The following is a 19,976-nucleotide window of genomic DNA, read 5'->3' on the forward strand; positions in this document are numbered from 1 at the left end:
AGCGCCAGCAGCAGTAGGCGTTACACGCAAGGATGCATCGGAGGAATCCCAGGCAGGAGAGGACTCGTCAGAATTGCCAGTGACATGGCCTGCAGGACTATTGGCATTCCTGGGGAAGGAGGAAATTGACACTGAGGGAGTTGGTGGGGTGGTTTGCGTGAGCTTGGTTACAAGAGGAAGGGATTTACTGGTCAGTGGACTGCTTCCGCTGTCACCCAAAGTTTTTGAACTTGTCACTGACTTATTATGAATGCGCTGCAGGTGACGTATAAGGGAGGATGTTCCGAGGTGGTTAACGTCCTTACCCCTACTTATTACAGCTTGACAAAGGCAACACACGGCTTGACACCTGTTGTCCGCATTTCTGTTGAAATACCTCCACACTGAAGAGCTGATTTTTTTGGTATTTTCACCAGGCATGTCAACGGCCATATTCCTCCCACGGACAACAGGTGTCTCCCCGGGTGCCTGACTTAAACAAACCACCTCACCATCAGAATCCTCCTGGTCAATTTCCTCCCCAGCGCCAGCAACACCCATATCCTCCTCATCCTGGTGTACTTCAACACTGACATCTTCAATCTGACTATCAGGAACTGGACTGCGGGTGCTCCTTCCAGCACTTGCAGGGGGCGTGCAAATGGTGGAAGGCGCATGCTCTTCACGTCCAGTGTTGGGAAGGTCAGGCATCGCAACCGACACAATTGGACTCTCCTTGTGGATTTGGGATTTCGAAGAACGCACAGTTCTTTGCGGTGCTTTTGCCAGCTTGAGTCTTTTCAGTTTTCTAGCGAGAGGCTGAGTGCTTCCATCCTCATGTGAAGCTGAACCACTAGCCATGAACATAGGCCAGGGCCTCAGCCGTTCCTTGCCACTCCGTGTGGTAAATGGCATATTGGCAAGTTTACGCTTCTCCTCCGACAATTTTATTTTAGGTTTTGGAGTCCTTTTTTTACTGATATTTGGTGTTTTGGATTTGACATGCTCTGTACTATGCCATTGGGCATCGGCCTTGGCAAACGACGTTGCTGGCATTTCATCGTCTCGGCCATGACTAGTGGCAGCAGCTTCAGCACGAGGTGGAAGTGGATCTTGATCTTTCCCTAATTTTGGAACCTCAACATTTTTGTTCTCCATATTTTAATAGGCACAACTAAAAGGCACCTCAGGTAAACAATGGAGATGGATGGATACTAGTATACTTATGGATGGACTGCCGAGTGCCGACACAGAGGTAGCTACAGCCGTGGACTACCGTACTGTGTCTGCTGCTAATATAGACTGGATGATAATGAGATGAAATCAATATATATATGTATGTATATATAATATCACTAGTACTGCAGCCGGACAGATAGATAATATATTTATTAGGTAATGATGACTGATGACGGACCTGCTGGACACTGTCAGCTCAGCAGCACCGCAGACTGCTACAGTAAGCTACTATACTATAGTAGTATGTAGAAAGAAGAAAGAAAAAAAAAACACCACAGTTAGGTGGTATACAATTATGGATGGACTGCCGAGTGCCGACACAGAGGTAGCTACAGCCGTGGACTAACGTACTGTGTCTGCTGCTAATATAGACTGGATGATTGATAATGAGATTAAATCAATATATATATGTATGTATATATAATATCACTAGTACTGCAGCCGGACAGGTAGATAATATATTTATTAGGTAATGATGACTGATGACGGACCTGCTGGACACTGTCAGCTCAGCAGCACCGCAGACTGCTACAGTAAGCTACTATACTATAGTAGTATGTACAAAGAAGAAAGAAAAAAAAAAACCACGGGTAGGTGGTATACAATTATGGATGGACTGCCGAGTGCCGACACAGAGGTAGCTACAGCCGTGGACTAACGTACTGTGTCTGCTGCTAATATAGACTGGATGATTGATAATGAGATGAAATCAATATATATATGTATGTATATATAATATCACTAGTACTGCAGCCGGACAGGTAGATAATATATTTATTAGGTAATGATGACTGATGACGGACCTGCTGGACACTGTCAGCTCAGCAGCACCGCAGACTGCTACAGTAAGCTACTATACTATAGTAGTATGTACAAAGAAGAAAGAAAGAAAAAAAACCACGGGTAGGTGGTATACAATTATGGATGGACTGCCGAGTGCCGACACAGAGGTAGCTACAGCAGTGGACTAACGTACTGTGTCTGTTGCTAATATAGAGTCTAGACTGGATGATAAATTATTGATAATGAGATGAAATCAATATAATATCACTAGTACTGCAGCCGGACAGGTACTATATATATTTATTATGTAATGACTGATGACGGACCTGCTGGACACTGTCAGGTCAGCAGCACCGCAGACTGCTACAGTAAGCTACTATAGTAGTATGTATAAAGAAGAATGAAAAAAAAAAAAACCACGGGTAGGTGGTATACAATATTATATATATATATATATTATATACAATTATATATATATATATATATATATATATTAAACTGGTGGTGATTGATTATTAAACTGGTGGTCAGGTCACGTTGCAACTTGCAACTAGTACTCCGAGTCCTAAGCAGACAATCACAAAATATATTATTATACTGGTGGTCAGTGTGGTCACAACAATGGCAGTGTGGCACTGACTCTGGCAGCAAAAGTGTGCACTGTACGTTATATGTACTCCTGAGTCCTGCTCTCAGACTCTAACTGCTCCCCACTGTCAGTGTCTCCCCCACAAGTCAGATAATTAATACAATACACAGTCACACTATCTAATCTATATCACTTCAGCAAGTAGTATAGTAGTATAGTAGTACTCCTCCTAATAGTAATAATGCTCCCCAAAATACTGTGTCTCTCTCGTCTCTACTGTGTCTCTCTCTTCTCTAAACGGAGAGGACGCCAGCCACGTCCTCTCCCTATGACTCTCAATGCACGTGTGAAAATGGCGGCGACGCGCGGCTCCTTATATAGAATCCGAGTCTCGCGAGAATCCGACAGCGGGATGATGACGTTCGGGCGCGCTCGGGTTAACCGAGCAAGGCGGGAAGATCCGAGTCGCTCGGACCCGTGAAGAAAAAACTGAAGTTCGGGCGGGTTCGGATTCAGAGGAACCGAACCCGCTCATCACTAGTATCTATAATGGGTGCAGTGTGTGCGGTGCACACGGCCCCTGTGTCCAGAGGGGGCCCACACTACACACATTGCACCCATTTCTTCTATATACTTACCTTTCTGGTGTCCAGGTGTGGGTCCCCTCCTCTCCCGAGTCCCGTAGCCGGCAGCCGCAGTAGCACTTTTAGTGCTCTGTCTGAGCACTGGAGACTCTGGCCGCCGCGCCATTTTGTCGGAGACTTGCGCATGCACTGTAGACTCTGGCACTGTACCAGAGTCTCTAGCGCTCAGACAGAGCGCTAACAGCGCTGCTGCTGGTTATGGGATGGGAGAGGAGGGGGCCCACACCCGGAGACTGCACACGGGTCCCCTCCTCTCTAGATACGCCCCTGCACCCCAGGGTGCCTTGGCACACCGTGTGAGAACCACTGGTCTTCTCTCATATGCTTGCATAAGGAAGGAACCAAACTAGGAACTTTATACTGTTCACTGCTTAAGCCACTGCTCTGTATGTTTATGACTATTTCATACCCACTGTCTGCCTTTCATCTGACTTGCTGGTTAACCGGCCACAAGTATTGAGACTGAGTTATAGTGAGGGTCAGACTGCCATTGGGCAGACATTTCAGGTTGCTGCTAAAGACCAATGCTACCCCATTTCACATTGAATTGAATATTGATGCACTGTGATATACTGTTTGAGCTGCATTCTTCATGCCTAATTGGTAATTATATTGCTATGTGCGGCGTGCGCTATCTAAAAGTGTATGTTTCTGTTTGGGAATCTTAAATCTCATTACCCAGAGTTTAATTTCCAGCAGGGACCAGCCTTTTCCTGTTAAATAAATTTAAAGTCTGCGTCCTCACGTATGGTGACTTTTTAGGGGTTTTAGGGTTCTCTCCGTCCTTCTGCCTAGAGTTCCAGCGGTGAGATCCGGGCGCGGCAGGCGATTCTGGCTTGAGGAGACAGGTACGACCACCGACACCTATTATTACATTGGGATTCCAGCATCGGTCTCCTGAACGCAGGGATCACGACAGCCGCCATTTTAACTGCATCCCCGAAAAAGAACAGTAAAACTATTCATAACATGTTCTAAAATTTATACATAATAATATATACACGGTTGAGTCATATTATTCAGACTACCTCCTACATTTGACATTGGCAGTGTGTAGCCCATGAAGTACGTCTCGTGTCGTGCCCAGGCTTGGTGGGTATATATATATATATATAAGGTGTGCAAAAGGCCGTCTGTACACATATCACTTGTTGCTGCCATGGGTAAAAGGGGCGATTTATCAGAGTTGCAAAAAGGGATGGGTGGAAAATAGAAGCGCTCAACACTTACTGACACTGCGATCCAGGGTTAATTCACAACCAAAGGGTCCAAGGGAATTTTTGATATATTATAAAAAATATTTATTAAGATACAATAAAAATTGCACAATACACCAGATATATATCTAACATAAAAACCCTTATCCTCACTGAATTTCTGTATCAAGAATTTTCTACACTCACATCAGTTGCAAGTGTGTGTCAACAAAAAATGTCAACTAGATGACTAGCAGCAAATAAATTGTGACAATTGTTGCAGTAAAGTTACCAAGGCTGTTTGTTAGACACTATTGAATGTTCAGTCAAACACAATTACTAGATGTGAAGATTAAATATGAATATTGAATACAATCATAGGCTCTATATTCAAGAGCTGTATTCTGAAACGTCTCAAAGTTCCAGGAGCCGATATAGGTGATATGAATGGTTAGATTACCTCTCCGATAGAGCTGAGTGGTCCCGAGCATCCTCGGGTGAGCCCAGAAAGCCCAGATTGAATTGCAGAGTTGAAAGTGTTAGCCGTACTGGCCGGGGTCCCGCTATTTAGCCTGTTATCCCTGGGCGTGCACCGCCCGTTGCAGTCTGTAGGGAGAAACAGGTGTGCGGCTGCTATAATGGAAAGCCCGCTGCAGGAATCAAATACTTAGTGGGACGCCTCGATCTCCCTGGACTGGCACCGTCCGTTGGAAATGTAGGGGAGAGAGGCTGCTGGTTATCCACTGACGCTGTACGGAGCTGGGAGTACGGCTGTGTCCTATCCTGGAGCCCGCACTGTTTGCTCCCGTAGATGGTATACCGGAGCCGTGCGGAGAGTCCCAGAAGATGCAATCAGTCAGTGAGGAATAAGGGGGAGGAGTCCTGACGCGTTTCGTCACGTGACCCGTGACTTTTTCAAAGATGACTCCCATAGCATTTGAAAAAGTCACGGGTCACGTGACGAAACGCGTCAGGACTCCTCCCCCTTATTCCTCACTGACTGATTGCATCTTCTGGGACTCTCCGCACGGCTCCGGTATACCATCTATGGGAGCAAACAGTGCGGGCTCCAGGATAGGACGCAGCCGTACTCCCAGCTCCGTACAGCGTCAGTGGATAACCAGCAGCCTCTCTCCCCTACATTTCCAACGGACGGTGCCAGTCCAGGGAGATCGAGGCGTCCCACTAAGTATTTGATTCCTGCAGCGGGCTTTCCATTATAGCAGCCGCACACCTGTTTCTCCCTACAGACTGCAACGGGCGGTGCACGCCCAGGGATAACAGGCTAAATAGCGGGACCCCGGCCAGTACGGCTAACACTTTCAACTCTGCAATTCAATCTGGGCTTTCTGGGCTCACCCGAGGACGCTCGGGACCACTCAGCTCTATCGGAGAGGTAATCTAACCATTCATATCACCTATATCGGCTCCTGGAACTTTGAGACGTTTCAGAATACAGCTCTTGAATATAGAGCCTATGATTGTATTCAATATTCATATTTAATCTTCACATCTAGTAATTGTGTTTGACTGAACATTCAATAGTGTCTAACAAACAGCCTTGGTAACTTTACTGCAACAATTGTCACAATTTATTTGCTGCTAGTCATCTAGTTGACATTTTTTGTTGACACACACTTGCAACTGATGTGAGTGTAGAAAATTCTTGATACAGAAATTCAGTGAGGATAAGGGTTTTTATGTTAGATATATATCTGGTGTATTGTGCAATTTTTATTGTATCTTAATAAATATTTTTTATAATATATCAAAAATTCCCTTGGACCCTTTGGTTGTGAATTAACCCTGGATCGCAGTGTCAGTAAGTGTTGAGCGCTTCTATTTTCCACCCATTTTTTCTCCAGTTCATCAATATAGGAGTAACACACTACTCCTTATAGAGGCGCGCACACTTCTGACACTTGTGATCTTATCTCTAAGACATTAGCTTTGTTTAAATTTATTTAAGATAATTGAGACACATTGGCGCAGCAAAAAAATCTCCCTTCCTTGTTCTTGCAAAAAGGGATGGTTATTGGCTTTAGGGCCAAGGATGGCAGTATTTCTGAAACAGCACCGCTTGTGACCTGTTCGCGTGCTGCTGGGGTGAAGGCGTATCGTGACTGAACAAATGGCACCAATGCGAATAACTGAGGTACGTGAGGGCCGACTGACACTCTACAGTGGAGCAGCTCACCATCAAAAAGGGCTTGGGCTATCAGACATGTAACTAAAACGACAGTTCAGCAAACCCTATTGGGCTCCGAGTGGTTACTCTGGCTATTAGCTGGTGGTCATAATAATGTTGCTCCACCACGTATATATTTTTCCATATTATTATTGTTGCATTGTCATAAAACAAAATACAATTGAGTAGTACAAACACAGTGCAAAAATAGCAGAGACACGGTAGTATATACATTGTGATAAATACAAAATCATTAAGTAACAAAGTTATAACACCAAGGGCAAATTTACTAAGAATCATTATGGACAGTGGCGGTGATTCAGAGTTGATCGCAGCAGCAAATTTGTTAGCAGTTGGGCAAAACCATGGGCCTAATTCAGACCTGATTGGTGCTGTGCGATTTCATACAGCAGCCGTTCAGGTCTGAACTGCGTATGTGCCTGGCTGCCGTAGCCCAGCGATGGCTTCTGCCTGATTGACAGGCAGAGGTGGTCGCTGGGTGGGAGGGGGTGGGACGGTGGCGTTAAGCCGCCGTTTAGGGGGCACAGTCCGGTGAATGCTGTCATGGCCGGACCATGCAGGGGACGGGCCTCGGCAGCTGCGTGAAGTCACACGCAGCCACTGCAACCCGAACAGCGATGAGTAGCTCCCGGCCAGCGCGCAGGAGCTGTGCTGACCGGGAGCAACTCCTGAAGTGCAAAGGGGGTCATTCCGTGTTGATCGCTAGCCGCCGTTGTTCGCAGCGCAGCGATCAGGCTAAAAAATGGCATTTCTGCGCATGCGTATGCACCACAATGCACACGCGTGACGTACGGGTACAAAAGCATTTGTGGTTTTGCACAGGTTCTAGCGATGGTTTCATTCTCACTGGCGGCCGCAAGAAGATTGACAGGAAAGGGGCGTTTCTGGGTGTCAACTGACCGTTTTCAGGGAGTGCTTAGAAAAACGCAGGCGTGCCGGGGAAAACGCAGGTGTGGCTGGGCGTTCGCTGGGCAGGTGTGTGACGTCAAATGCCAACCCTCCAACGTTAGAATCAACGCACACAAAGAGAAAATTTAGGGCTGGTCTTGTTTTGCACAAAATGTTTTTGCAGGCGCTCTGCTGCACAGGTGTTCGCACTTCTGCAAAGCAAAAACACACTCCCCGGTGGGTGGCGACAATGCGTTTGCACGGCTGCTAAAAACTGCTAGCGAGCGAACAACTCGGAATGACCACCAAAAGCATCACCGCTGTGCGATGCTTTTGTACTTCTGTGAAGGGGCGGGGAATGACATGCGGGGCGGATTAGCCCTGTGCTGGGCGTCCCCCCGCATGTCAGTGTTCATGATCGTAGCTGTGCTAAATGTAACTAGAGATGAGCCGGTTCGATTCTCAAATAACCAAACCCTACCGTGCTTTGCCTTCCGAGCCCGGATCCGAGTCCGGCTCTGGTTTTCCCGCCTGACTCGGAAACCCGAACACGGCAAAACGTCATCATCCCGCTGTTGGATTCTCGCGGGATTTGGATTCCATATAAGGAGCCAAGCATCGCGGTCATTTTCACTCCAGTCTCAGAGAGTGTATAGAGAGGACGTGTCCTCAGTGTTTAGTGTCTGTGTGTTGGGGCGGGAAAGTGGGGTGGCAAGTGTTGTGCTGCCCAGTCCAATCCAGTGTAGTCACTCAGTGTATTGTGCTGCATCAGTCCAGGCAGTCACAGTTAGTGATGTGCACCGGAAATTTTTCGGGTTTTGTGTTTTGGTTTTGGGTTCGGTTCCGCGGCTGTGTTTTGGATTCGGACGCGTTTTGGCAAAACCTCACCGAAAATTTTTTGACGGATTCGGGTGCGTTTTGGATTCGGGTGTTTTTTTCCAAAAAACCCTCAAAAACAGCTTAAATCATAGAATTTGGGGGTCATTTTGATCCCATAGTATTATTAACCTCAATAACCATAATTTCCACTCATTTTCAGTCTATTCTGAACACCTCACACCTCACAATATTATTTTTAGTCCTAAAATTTGCACCGAGGTCGCTGGATGGCTAAGCTAAGCGACACAAGTGGCCGACACAAACACCTGGCCCATCTAGGAGTGGCACTGCAGTGTCAGGCAGGATGGCCCTTCAAAAAAATTGTCCCCAAACAGCACATGATGCAAAGAAAAAAAGAGGCGCACCAAGGTCGCTGTGTGACTAAGCTAAGCGACACAAGTGGCCGACACAAACACCTGGCCCATCTAGGAGTGGCACTGCAGTGTCAATCAAGACAGGATGGCACTTCCAAAAAATTGTCCCCAAACAGCACATGACTAGTGGCAGCAGCTTCAGCACGAGGTGGAAGTGGATCTTGATCTTTCCCTATTTTAACCTCCACATTTTTGTTCTCCATTTTTTAATGTGTGGAATTATATGCCAGTATCAATAGCAATGGCCTACTACTATATTTACTGCGCAAAACTAAAATGCACCACAGGAATAGAATGTAGATGGATAGTATACTTAATGGATGACGAGTGACGACACAGAGGTAGGTACAGCAGTGGCCTACCGTACTGCTATATATAGTATACTGGTGGACACTGTCAGCAAACTGCTAAACTAGTCTAAAATGCACCACAGGTATACAATGTAGATGGATAGTATACTTAATGGATGACGAGTGACGACACAGAGGTAGGTACAGCAGTGGCCTAACGTACTGCTATATATAGTATACTGGTGGACACTGTCAGCAAACTGCTAAACTAGTCTAAAATGCACCACAGGTATACAATGTAGATGGATAGTATACTTAATGGATGACGAGTGACGACACAGAGGTAGGTACAGCAGTGGCCTACCGTACTGCTATATATAGTATACTGGTGGACACTGTCAGAAAACTGCTAAACTAGTCTAAAATGCACCACAGGTATACAATGTAGATGGATAGTATACTTAATGGATGACGAGTGACGACACAGAGGTAGGTACAGCAGTGGCCTACCGTACTGCTATATATAGTATACTGGTGGACACTGTCAGCAAACTGCTAAACTAGTCTAAAATGCACCACAGGTATACAATGTAGATGGATAGTATACTTAATGGATGACGAGTGACGACACAGAGGTAGGTACAGCAGTGGCCTACCGTACTGCTATATATAGTATACTGGTGGACACTGTCAGCAAACTGCTAAACTAGTCTAAAATGCACCACAGGTATACAATGTAGATGGATAGTATACTTAATGGATGATAAGTGATGACACAGAGGTAGGTACAGCAGTGGCCTACCGTACTGCTATATATAGTATACTGGTGGACACTGTCAGCAAACTGCTAAACTAGTCTAAAATGCACCACAGGTATACAATGTAGATGGATAGTATACTTAATGGATGACGAGTGACGACACAGAGGTAGGTACAGCAGTGCACTCTGCACTGTACTCCTCCTATATAATATTAATTATACTGGTGGTCCCCAGTCCCCACAATAAAGCAGCACACTGTGAGCACAGATATGGAGTGTTTTTCAGGCAGACAACGTATACTGGTGGTCAGGGGCGGATTGGGAACAAAAAGCAGCCCTGGAAAAATTTGTACTAGTGGCCCCACATGGGTAGCACCAGAGGTGTAAGGTCTAGACATGGGCCATGGCAGCAGCACCCTCCCCCCCAAGACTTTCCAGGTAGTGGGCATGTCCAGCATCGAGGGGGAAGTTAAAAAGAAAATTAAATTTTATGAGCACATTATATGATACACCTTCAGAATTTAGGAAACTATATAATTCTTTAGAAAGATATATTTTCTTGCTTATTACACCAACCGTATCCCAATCACTATTCACTCAATCTTATATGATAGCCAAGCATGCAGACAGAGCATACACTAGATCATCTGCAATCACAGGCTAAGTGGCAAAGTCATTTTCAGATATGCAAATTATTTTGCATCGTATTCATTATGTCTATAAAAAGGACCACATGTCCTTAAACAAAACAGGCCGCACGGGTGCGCCGGTCCACCGGGAATCTTCCCTGTAAGCCCTATGCCCAATCCGCTTCTGCTGGTGGTCACTGTCAGCAAAACTCTGCACTGTACTCCTGCTATAGCTGCTCCCCAGTCCCCACAATTAAGCAGTGTGAGCACTCAGCACAGATATATCATGCAGCACACTGAGCACAGATATGGTATGGAGTGTTTTTTTCAGGCAGTGAACGGATAAAAAAAAACTGGTGGTCACTTATCAGCAAAACTCTGCACTGTACTCCTAACAGCTGCTCCCCAATCCTCCCCACAATTAAGCAATACAAAACAAACAAGAAGAATCAACTGTCTTCTACAATAAACGGAGAGGACGCCAGCCACGTCCTCCCCCTATCATCTCCAATGCACGAGTGAAAATGGCGGCGACGCGCGGCTGCTTATATAGAATCCGAATCTCGCGAGAATCCGACAGCGGGATGATGACGTTCGGGCGCGCTCGGGTTAACCGAGCCATACGGGAGAATCCGAGTATGGCTCGGACCCGTGTAAAAAGGGTAAAGTTCGGGGGGGTTCGGTTTCTCGGAAACCGAACCCGCTCATCACTAGTCACAGTGTTGGTGTTTCCTCTGCTTTCATATATCCAGTGTAGCTGTATAAGTGGTGCTGTGTTGTGCAGACCAGTCCAGTGTAGTCAGTGTATTATGCTGCATCAGTCCAGCCATTCACAGTGTTGGTGTTCTCTGGTGCCATATATCCAGCGTAGCTGTATAAGTGGTGCTGTGTTGTGCAGACCAGTCCAGTGTAGTCAGGGTATTGTGCTGCATCAGTCCAGCCATTCACAGAGTTGGTGTTCTCTGCTGCCATATATCCAGTGTAGCTGTCTAAAGTGGTGCTGTGTTGTGCAGACCAGTAGTAGTGTACTGTGTCATCATTAATTCCAGTGACTATATACGCTGCTGCTATATGTCCACTGCTGCAGTATAATAATTATAAAAACAAGAACCTGTTGTGCTGCATCAGACCAGTGGTAGTGTCCTGTGTCATCAGTAATTCCAGTGATAATATACGTTGCTGCTATATGTCCACTGCTGAAGTATAATAATTATAACAACAACCTGTTATGCTGCATCAGACCAGTGGTAGTGTCCTGTCTCATCAGTCATTCCAGTCATTCCTGTGCCGCATATTGTATCATATAACTCCCAAAGAATAATGGAGAACAAAAATTTTGAGGAGAAAATAGGGAAAGATTAAGAAGAACCACTTCCCCTACTGCTGAAGCTGCTGCCATTAACCCTGACATAGACAATGAAATGCCATCAACGTCGTCTGCCAAGGCCGATGCCCAATGTGATAGTAGAGGGTGTGTAAAATCCAAAAAGCCAAAGTTCAGTAAAAAGAACCAAAAAAAGACATTTAAATCGTCTGAGGAGAAACGTAAACTTGCTAATATGCCATTTACGACACGGAGTGGCAAGGAAAGTTGTTCATGACTAGTGGTTCAGCTTCACATGACGATGGAAGCCCCCATCCTCCCGCTAGAAAAATTAAAAGATTTAAGCTGGAAAGAGCACAGAAAAGAGCTGTGCGCTCAGAGATGGTATCACAAATCCCCAAGGAGAGTCCAAGTGTGTTGGCGGTTGCGATACCTGACCTTCCCAACACTGGACGGGAAGAGGTGGCAACTTCCACCATTTGCACGCTTCCTGCAAGTGCTGGAAGGAGCACCCACAGTCCATTTCCTGATATTCAAATTGAAGATGTCACTGTTGAAGTACACCAGGATGAGGATATGGGTGTTGCTGGTGCTGAGGAGGAAGTTGATGATGAGGATTCTGATGGTGATGTGGTTTGTTTAAGTCAGGCACCGGGGAAGACACTTGTTGACCTTGGGATGAAGAAGCCCATTGTCATGCCTGGGCAAACTACCAAAAATGCCACCTCTTCGGTGTGGAATTATTTCTCCACAAATTCGGACAACAGTTGTTAAGCCATCTGTTGCCTCTGTCAATCCGTAATAAGTAAGGGTAAGGATGTTAACCACCTAGGAAAATTCTCCCTTATACGTCACCTGCTGCGCATTCATCAGAAGTCAGTGTCAAGTTGTGAAACTTTGGGTAAGAGCGTAAGCAGTCCACTGACACCTAAATCCCTTCTTCCTCCTATACCCAAGTTCATGCAAGCCACACCACCAACTCCCTCAACGTCAACTTCCTCCTCAATCAGGAACGTCCGTAGTCCTGCAGGCCATGTCACTGTCAAGACTGAGGAGTCCTCTCCTTACCGGGATTCCTCCGTAGGATCCTTGAGTGTTATGCCAGCTGTTGCTGCTGCTGCTGCTGGGATTCGATTGTCATCCCAGAGGGGAAGTTGGAAGACCACTTGTACTACTTCCAGTAAGCAATTGACTGTCCAACAGTCCTTTGTGAGGAAGATGAAATATGAGAGCAGTCATCCTTTTGCAAAGCGGATAACTGAGGCCTTGACAGCTATGTTGGTGTTAGAGGTGTGTCCGGTATTCACCATTAGTTCAGTGGCACTTAGAGATTTGATGGAGATACTGTGTCCCTGGTATCAAATCCCATCTTGGTTCCACTTCTCTAGGCAGGCGATACCGAGAATGTACACAGACGTCAGAAAAAGAGTCTCCAGTGTCCTACAAAATGCAGTTTTATCCAGTGTCCACTTAACCGTGGACATGTGGACAAGTGGAACGGGGCAGACTAAGGACTATATGACTGTAACAGCCCACTGGGTAGATGTATGGCCTCCCGCAGCAACAACAGCAGACCACCAGTTGCAGCATCTTGCAAACGCCAACTCGTTCCTAGGCAGGCTACGCTATGTATCACCGCTTTCCATAAGAGGCACACAGCTGACAACCTCTTACGGAAACTGAGGAACATCATCACAGAATGGCTTACCCCAATTGGACTCTCCTGGGGATTTGTGATATCGGACAATGGAGGTCATTCCGAGTTGTTCGCTCGCAAGCGGATTTTAGCAGATTTGCTCATGCTAAGCCGCCGCCTACTAGGAGTGAATCTTAGCATCTTAAAATTGCGAACGATGTATTCGCAATATTGCGATTACACACCTCGTAGCAGTTTCTGAGTAGCTTCAGACTTACTCGGCATCTGCGATCAGTTCAGTGCTTGTCGTTCCTGGTTTGACGTCACAAACACACCCAGCGTTCGCCCAGACACTCCTCCGTTCCTCCGGCCACTCCTGCGTTTTTTCCGGAAACGGTAGCGTTTTTCCCCACACGCCCATAAAACGGCCTGTTTCCGCCCAGAAACACCCATTTCCTGTCAATCACATTACGATCGCCAGAACGATGAAAAAGCCGTGAGTAAAATTCCTAACTACATAGCAAATTTACTTGGCGCAGTCGCAGTGCGGACATTGCGCATGCGCATTAAGCGGAAAATCGCTGCGATGCGAAGATTTTTACCGAGCGAACAACTCGGAATGAGGGCCAATGCCACCAATATTGTGCGTGCATTACATCTGGGCAAATTCCAGCATGTCCCATGTTTTGCACATACAATTAATTTGGTGGTGCAGAATTTTTTGAAAAATGACAGGGGTGTGCACGAGATGCTGTCGGTGGCCCGAAAAATTGCGGCCCACTTTCAGCATTCTGCCACTGCATGCCGAAGACTGGAGCGCCAGCAAACACTCCTGAACCTGTGCCGCCATCAACTGAAGCAAGAGGTGGTAACGAGGTGGAATTCAACACTCTATATTCTTCAGAGGATGGAGGAGCAGCAAAAGGCCATTCAAGCCTATACATCCACCTACGATATAGGCAAAGGAGGGGGAATGCACCTGACTCAAGTGCAGTGTAGAATGACTTCCGTCTTGTGCAAGTTTCTCCAACCCTTCGAACTTGCCACATGTGAAGTCAGTTCAGACACTGCCAGCTTGAGTCAGGTCATTCCCCTCATCAGGCTTTTGCAGAAGCATCTGGATAAAATGAAGGAGGAGCTAAGGCGGAGCGATTCCACAAAGTATGTGGGACTTGTGTATGGAGCCCTTCATTCACTTAGCCAGGATTCAAGGGTGGTCAATTTGTTGAAATCAGAGCACTACATTTTGGCCACCATGCTCGATCCTAGGTTTAAAGCCTATGTTGTATCTCTCTTTCCAGCAGACATAAGAGTGCAGAGGTACAAAAACCTGCTGGTTAGTAAATTGTCAACTTAAGCGGAACGTGACCTGTCAACAGCTCCTCCTTCAATTTCTCCCGCCACTAGGGCTGCAAGAAAAGGATAACATTTCCTAGCCCACCTGCTGGCGGTGATGCAGGGAAGACAGGAGCGAAAGCTGATATCTGGTCCGGACTGAAGGACCTGCCAACGATTACTGACATATCGTCTCCTGTCACTGCATATGATTCTATCGCCATTGAAAGAATGGTGGAGGATTATATGAGTGACAGCATACAGGTAGGCATGTCAGACTGTCCGTACGTATACTGGCAGGAAAAAGAGGCAATTTGGAGGCCCTTGCACAAACTGGCTTTATTTTACCTAAGTTTCCCCCCCTCTAGTGTGTACTCCGAAAGAGTGTTTAGTGCATCCGGTAACCTTGTCAGCGATCGGCGTAGGAGGTTACTTCCACTAAATGTGGAGAAGATGATGTTCATCAAAATGAATTATAAATTCCTCCGGGAAGACCTTTACCAGTAATTGCCTCCAGAAAGTACACAGGGACCTGTGATGGTGGATTCCAGTGGGGAAGAATTAATACTCAATGTGGCGGATGTACATGGTGAAATGGGTGAGGAATCGGAGGATGATGTTGAGGTCAACATCTTTCCTTTGTAGAGCCAGTTTGTGCAAGGAAAGATAGAGTGCTTCTTTTTTGGTGGGGGTCCAAACAAACCAGTAATTTCAGCCACAGTCATGTGACAGACCCTGTCGCTGAAATGATTAGTTTGTTAAAGTGTGCATGTCCCGTTTATACAACATAAGGGTAGGTGGGAGGGCCCAAGGACAATTCCATCTTGCACCTCTTTTTCTTCATTGCATCATGTGCTGTTTGGGGACTAGTTTTTTTAAGTGATATCCTGTCTGTAACTGCAGTGCCACTCCTAGATGGGCCAGGTGTTTGTGCCGCACACTTGTGTCGCTTAGCTTGGCCATATAGCTATCTCATTGCACCTCTTTTTCTTCTTTGCATCATGTGCTGTTTTGGATTTATTTTTTAAATCTGCCATCCTGTCTGTCACTTCAGTGCCACTCCTAGATGGGCCAGGTGTTTGTGCCGCACACTTGTGTCGCTTAGCTTGGCCATCCAGTTACCTCATTGCACCTCTTTTTCTTCTTTGCATCATGTGCTGTTTGGGGACTAGTTTTTGAATTGTGCCATCTTGTCTGCAACCACAGTGCCACTCCTAGATGGGCCAGGTGTTTGTACCGCACACTTGTGTCGCTTAGCTTAGTCATACAGCCACCTCGGTGCAACTTTTAGGCCTAAAAACAATATTGTGAGGTGTGAGGTGTTCAGAATAGACTGGACATGAGTGGAAATGAATGTTATTGAGGTTAATAATACGTAGGATCAAAATTACCCACAAATTCAGTGATTTTAGCTGTTTTTATTTTTTTTTTCAAATATCATCCAGATCCAAAACCAAAACCAAAACACAAAAGGGTGGTTTTGGCAAAACCAAGCCAAAACCAAAACACGAAATAAATTGGAATTAGAACCAAAACCAAACAACAAAACACGAAAAGTGCCCACCGCACATCTCTAAATTTAACACAGCTACGATCAACTCTGAATTACCACCCATGTGCACTGCAGGTGGGGCAGATATAACATGTGCAGAGAGAGTTAGTTTTGGGTGGGTTATTTTGTTTCTATGCAGGGTAAATATACTGGCTGCTTTATTTTTACACTGCAATTTAGATTTCAGTTTGAACACACCCCACACAAATCTAACTCTCTCTGCACATGTTATATCTGCCCCCCTGCAGTGTACATGGTTTTGCCCAACTGCTAACAAATTTGCTGCTGCTTTCAACTCTGAATTATCCCCTATGTGTACACAGCTTGCAATACCGATGATCGGTATCGCAAAAAAATAAAAAAAAAATAGGCTGTGCAGACAAACCTTGACAAAATCTTGACTAACTAGTAGTGATGAGCGGGTTCGGTTTCTCGGAAACTTCACCCTTTTTACACGGGTCTGAGGCAGGTTCGAACCTTCCCGCCTTGCTCGGCTAACCCGAGCGTGCCCGAACGTCATCATCCCGCTGTCGGATTCTCGCGAGATTCGGATTCTAGATAAGCAGCCGCGCGTCGCCGCCATTTTCACTCGTGCATTGCAAATGTTAGGGAGAGGACGTGGCTGGCGTCCACTCCGTTATTGTTGAATTTGATTGTGCATTATTGCTTAATTCATTGTGGGGAGGACTGGGGAGCAGCTGTATAATATAGGAGGAGTACAGTGCAGAGTTTTGCTGATCAGTGACCACCAGTTATCCGTTCTCTGCCTGAAAAAAACGCTCCATATCTGTGCTCAGTGTGCTGCATATACAGATATGTCCTGATATATTGTTGCTGCGTACCGCATAGTGGGCGCCATGCAACTCGCGCCAGCTCCTTGCGCTATAACTCCCGTTATAAGTTGCATTGTAAATGTGACGTCACGTTATAATTGTAACATGCATTCTACTTTCTGTCCACCAGATGTCGTTTTTCCTAAACTCTATGGCGAATGCCTCAAATAGCCAACGGACCCTTCGTAGCGCTACCTGCTGATTGGCTGACGGGTTCGAATCCTAGCGGGACCAGAATTATTTTTTGTGTGGATTCTTTCTGTTTATTCTTTCCTGCTGAGCTCGTTGTAACAAAGCACTAACCCGTTCACTATCAATATTGTCGTTACATTGGGGAAAATATCTGTTATTGTGAAGCCTAAACATTTCGGACATCATTTCCGGTTCATTTGCTTCAAATAGCCCTAAATATGTAATGCACAATGCCACTGGATCTCTATGTCATTAATGTGACATCTTGGTGACCATCCATTATGGTTTGTACACAGACACAGGACAAAATCCGTTAATAGTACAACACATCACAACACATCATATATTTACCTGGAGTGCTGAGTCATATTGTGGTCAGCAGTAGTATAATGGTTACAGTGTCTGCTTGCAATGCATGCGTCCTGTGTTTGAATCCTGTTGACATCAGAGGTTTTTTTTTTTTTTTTGGTGAATTTATTTTTATATTTTTTTTTTAAAGAAATACACTTGTTTGGTCTGTTTATTATTTCCAGCTGGGCTCCATTATGTTTTGTACACAGACACCGGATAAAATCCGTTATAGGTACAACACATTGCAGGCGGTGGGGAAGCAAATTCAGTTTGCACGCATTGTGGGCTACAGATTCAATCCTTGGTTTGTGGACTGCATCCGGCGTCTTACTGTACATCAGGGAAAAATGGCAGAGAGACGCTACTTCAGAGAGGAGCTTCTGATCCTGCTTAGGTGGCGGAACCGGCCATTTGCTACGAACTCGGAGAAGCGGCGGGCTTACAATAAAGCCCGTCGTGAGATCCGAGCAAAATATGGCCAGTCCCGCAGCCTCAGGTCACTCCAGAGGAAGTGGAGTGATCTGGTCACCAGGGAGCCCAGGAAACTGGAATTACTGCGGCTGTCCCTGAGGAGTAAGTACAGTCCAGTACTGCACATTATTACTCATGTATTTAAGTAATGTACATTTCTCTAATGTCCTAGAGGATGCTGGGGTCCATTTAGTACCATGGGGTATAGACAGTTCTGTAGGAGCAATCGGCACTAAATGACTTTAAACGTGTGGGCTGGCCCCTCCCTCTATGCCCCTCCTCCAGACGTCAGTTTAGAAATTGTGCCCGAAGGAATCTGTTTGTATGGGCGACCATGTTAAGGTCGACAGTCATTAGGTCATTAGGTCGACCACTATTGGTCGACAGTGACATGGTCGACATGGACTCATGATTGACACATGAAAATGGTCGACATGACAGGTCAGCATATGAAAAGGTAGACATGGCTTTTTTTTTTTAAATAGACTTTTAACTTTTTCATGCTTTACCGTACACGAGGACTACGATTTGGAATAGTAACCTGTGCCGAGCACAGCGGTAGCGGAGCGAGGCACCTTGCCCGCAGCAAGGAGACGCGGTACACTAATTTGGGTTCCCTGTCACTTTACGAAGAAAACGACACCAAAAACAGTCCAAACATTCATGTTGACCTTTTCATGTGTCGACCATTGCCATGTGTCGACCATGAGTGCATGTTGACCATGTCACTGTCGACTAATAGTGGTCGACCTAATGATTGTCAACCTTAACATGGTCGACCATTCATAACGGAACCATGCCCGGACGCCACACACCATACCGCAATGCTCGTTATACCATATGCCACACACCGCAATGCCCCTTATACATTATGCCACACACTGCAATCCCCTGAAACATTATACCACATACTACAATGCCCATGATATAGGTGTGGATCATAGAATCGACAGTAACTAGGTCAACAATGTTTAGGTCGACCACTATTGGTCGACAGTACCTAGGTCGACAGGGTTGGAAGGTCGACATGAGTTTTGTTTTTTGTTTTTAGTGTTGTTTTGTTCGGAAAGTGACGGGGAACCCCAATTAGTGCACCGTGTCCCCTCGCAGTAGAGGGCTCAGACTCTACTGCGCATGCACAGATCTCTGGGAAAATGGCGCGGCGGCCATTTTCACAGAGATTTCTCTACTACGCATGTGCAGAACTCTGTGAAAATGAGTTTTAACAGCACCTGTGACGTCGGCGGGGGACTCCGGAGAGGTGAGTATTACCCAAATGGGTGCACTGTGTGTGGTGGGGGCCCCCTCTGCACACATTGCACCCATTATAGAAACACCAGTGCCTGTGACACATTATGAAACACCGCAATGTTCGTGATACATTATGCCACACACCACAATACCCATTAAACATTAAGTCCTACAGTAAGGCTTCTAATTAGTGGTCGACATAATGGCTGTCAACCTTAGTGTGGTGCACCCAATGACCGTTACCCCGTGTACCTAAGCACCTCCTCAGCCATTATTTACTGTTACAGCATTCAGTATGTGCAGTAATGTACTGTACAGTATCTAAGGGCACTGTAGGTTCCTTTTTGTACCCATGACGTCAGCTGCGGATAAGATGGCGAAGGGCCCAGCAGCAGAGAAGGTGGCGAAGGGCCCGGCGCCACTCGTTCACTGCCATAGCGGGGACCAGCGCCACAAGCAGTAAGTCTTGTACTCTCTTTATTGGGTACTCTTTATACCAGTGGTTCCCAAACGTTTTTGAGTCACGGCACCCCTATCTGACAGCGATATAACTGTTTTGCGTCACCTTGAAA

Source organism: Pseudophryne corroboree, chromosome 7, assembly GCF_028390025.1.
Source record: "Pseudophryne corroboree isolate aPseCor3 chromosome 7, aPseCor3.hap2, whole genome shotgun sequence".
NCBI classification, from domain to species: domain Eukaryota; kingdom Metazoa; phylum Chordata; class Amphibia; order Anura; family Myobatrachidae; genus Pseudophryne; species Pseudophryne corroboree.